Here is a 3,792-nt window from a genome sequence, read left to right on the forward strand (position 1 = left end):
CTGAGAACTCACCACAGCCAGGCACCCAGGCACCAGCTAGAAGCCTCGCCCACAGGGTGCTCCACCCTCCCAGCCGCCCTGGGAGTGCGAGGCAGTTTGCCGTTTCCACATAGGGAAACCGAGGCCTCAAGGATGCTCGTCCTCATGCTGGGAGCTTCTACGTTGGTTGGACCCCAAGGCCTGTGCTCCTGGCACTGCGGGGCGCGGCGGGGCTGGCCTGGGTCCCTTCACTGCGAGACGGCCACGCACCTCCAAGGGGAGTCCAGCGCGCCTCCCACCCGGTGCCCTGCACCCTGGCCACACAAGCCCTCTTCCCACCCAGGGCCCTGGCTCCCATATAAAGATAAGCACACTGCCCGGCCGGCGTGGCTCAGTGGTTAAGTGTCGACCTATGAACCAGGAGGTCATGGTTCGGTTCCCGGTCAGGGCACAGGCTGGGTTGCAGGCTGGGTCCCCAGTAGGGGGTGTGCAGGAGGCAGCTGTCAATGGTTCTCTCTCATCACTGATGTTTCTGTCTCTCTCTTCCTCTCCCTACCTCTCTGAGCTCAATAAAAACCTATTTTTAAAAATGAGCACACAAGGCGCCCTCAGGCAGGGCCGCCACCTGGGGGTTCCCAGGGTCCTTCCTGGATTTTTCCTGGAGACACCGACCTCCAGCCCATTACCCTGCCGAGCAGATGACACTGTCAGGAGGGGTGGGATGGCGTGGGGACCACTCACACCCCAACCTTACACCCTGGTGGGGGGCCTTCAGGGCTGGCATGCCTCGCCTGCCCTTCCAGAAAGTCTGAGGGTGGCGACTGCCACCACCTCCTGGCCTGGGCCCATGGGAGGGTGTCGGCCACAGGTGGACGCCGGGGCCCGGGCTGGACAGGTGCGTCTGGCTGGTTCCTGGAGGAGCCTGGGACTGCGCCCTCACCTCACATGTCCTTTACATCCCTGCACGCGTGTCCCTGGGAGGTGCCAGGTGCACTGGCTGTGATGGTGACCATCGTGACTCCAGGACTGCGTGTAGGATGAAGAAGATGCGGAGACCGAGGGTGGGACCAAAGTGTGGGCAGCAGCACGGGGCTCCACACTATCCAAAGCCCTAAACTCCGGAGCATCCTGGCCCAGGAGCCAAAGAGCGAGGCCTGAGGTCGCTGCTCCGCTCTGCACGACCCGTGGGCCTGGCAGCCAAGTGGCTCCAGGGGCCATGACCACGAGTGGGGACCACAGGTCAGCTCCCAAGTGCCTGGCCGGAGCTCGGGGGTCAAGCCACCACCAGTCCTGGCTCGGGGAGGCCCTGAAGAAGCCCCTGAGGAGGACCCACCGGTCAAGGGCATGCGTGTCCCCTTGCCCTCCCGACCGACACCACCTTCCAGGGCAGCTGGTAGACCAGGAGGCGGAGGAGCCAGTGAGCCGCGACCAGAAGGAGTCCCGGGGCTAATGAGAGAATGAGAGCCGTCGGAGAACTGCAATTTCCGCCCCGGCGGGAAGCGGCACAGCTCCCGCAGCTGCCGGAGTCCCTCCACCGGGATGCCACTCGCTCAGCGTGCCCGGCATGAGAGAGGGGGCCCAGGGCAGCTCTGTGCCCTTAAAGGGGCAGATGGGTCCTCTGCGGGTCGGAGCCCGGGCAACAGAAGCTCAGGGAGCTGGCACCAGGGCCTGGTTTGAAGGCGAGAATGACAGGAACGGCTCCGTCCTCTTCCTTGGCCGCCCGCCCTCCCCATGCTTTACTGGTATTTTTTTTAAAAGATGGAAACGGGGGCTGAGCGAGGCGGGAGGGCCAGCGCCCGGGAGCCCTCACTGTCCTCTCTGAGCTCAGAGCCCCTTCCTCTGGTGAATGTTTAGTCCTGGGGGTTAAACACGCTACCCTCTGCCGTTCCGCCCATCAGAGCAGGAGTCAGGCCCGCTCCGCCCAGGCCACCGCCGCGCTGTCCGCGTTGGCTGCGGCCGCTCAGGGTCTGGGGGTGGGTATCCGTAACGTGGGCGGTGGTGGCTGCGTGAGGGACCAGAAACTCTGCAACTGCAGGACTTCCCAGCACACCCCGGGGCCAGCGCTGCCGTGTGAAAGACGGGACTGGCGCATTCTTTAGTATAAGAATACCCCAATGTTATGTGGCCCATACTCATCTAGGGGGAAAATTGTTCTCTGAAGTCAAATTTAATTTGGGCAAACTATCCTTTTGTTCGCAAAACCCGGTGACCCTATCAGGGCCACAGACTGTTCTGGAGGGACTAAGCAGCAATCCCAGCAGGGTGGAGGCGGGGAGAGGCGGGGAGGGATGGGCCTTCTCAGAATCTCTCTGGGTCAGCGCCCTCTATCTGAGAATCCCTGAGCCAGGAAAAGCAGACCCACAATTTCCGAGTGGTCTCTGCAGCTCTTGGGGCTCAGCCACAGTTGTATCTGTCTCCTCATTTCACAGATGAGGAGACCGAGAAGGATGAAAGGAATTTCCCAAGGTCACGGCGAGGAGCTGGGTCCGGGTGACCCCGAGCCTGCTTTCCTCTCCCCCCTCTGTGGGCCCAGCACAGAGCTGGAACCTGGCTCTTAGCAGACACTCAACGGCTGAAGGAATGAATGAATGAATGAATGAATGAATACGTAAATGAACAAGTGAATGGGGGTGAAGGAATAGTGAATGCCATCGTGAGGACACGCCTTCTCTTTGAACTCCGCAGCAGAAGGAGAACCCCAGTTTAATGATGGGAAGGGATCCCAAGGGCCAGCCCACAGCAGCGGTTGCAAACACTTTCATTTCTGTTTATGGCTTCCCGGCTCATTAGCAAATCCCAGGGCCCCTGGGGGCGGTTGGGTGGGGGAGGGGGCCTGCCATGACACCGGGGAGGGCCAGGTCTGGGAGGCAGCCGCCTGGAATCCAGGTGCTGACATGATAACATCAAGAAAACCTCGTTTGCAAACCCGGATCAGTGCCATCCTGATGGTCATAGAGAAGAGGAATGGGCACGAACAAGCGCGGCCATGGCCATGGCGTCGCCGCGGAGCCCGGAGAGCTCATAAAGGCGGGTTGCTGTCCCCCGGCCCCATTGGATGACTGACGGATTCGGCTCCGTTCTTTGATTTGTATCCCGGCAGGAGAGTCTCTCCCCTTAGTTTATCTATCGTCCTCCTCATTAATAACAGGCAGATGATGCCCATATAAATACATAGTCACAGCCACGACAATCCGATGAGGAAAGCCGGCCTGTTTCAGTGCAGTGCGGGGCCGGCCCTTTGTGGCGCACGTTACCGGCACTGCCGTGTTCACTTTCGAACAGCTCAAGACCTTCTTGCCTTCCTGCTGTCTTTCCTTCTGCTCCCCGAGTGCATCTGACACGCTTGTTTACCACGCAAACCCACGTCCACTCCCGGAGTGGCCAACGTGACCCAACCCTGGCCGGCGCGGACCAGACTTCCCGTGACGCTGAGAAACGATGCTGGGTGTCGGTGTGCCTTTCAAAGCCCGCTCTTGTGTGCACTTCATGCCTGAGAAGAATAAACCGTCCCATCCTCCTCACTTCCTCATTCCTATGTCAAAACACTTGCGCTTCACGGAGTGGGCTGAGGGGTGGCCCTGCAGGAGATGTGTCCACTGTCCAATCCCCAGAACCGACCTTATTTGGGAAAAGGCTCTTTGCAGATGCAGTAAAGGCGAGGATCTCGAGATGCGATCACCCTGATTCTCCAAATGGACCCTAAATCCAGTGACAAGTGTCTTAAGAAGGGACACACAGGGGAGAGGCACGCTGAGGAGGAGGCAATGTGACAGGGGAGGCAGAAATTGGAGTGATGTGGCCATAAGCCAAGGA

This window comes from Myotis davidii, unplaced genomic scaffold, assembly GCF_000327345.1.
Source record: "Myotis davidii unplaced genomic scaffold, ASM32734v1 scaffold960, whole genome shotgun sequence".
Lineage (NCBI taxonomy): Eukaryota > Metazoa > Chordata > Mammalia > Chiroptera > Vespertilionidae > Myotis > Myotis davidii.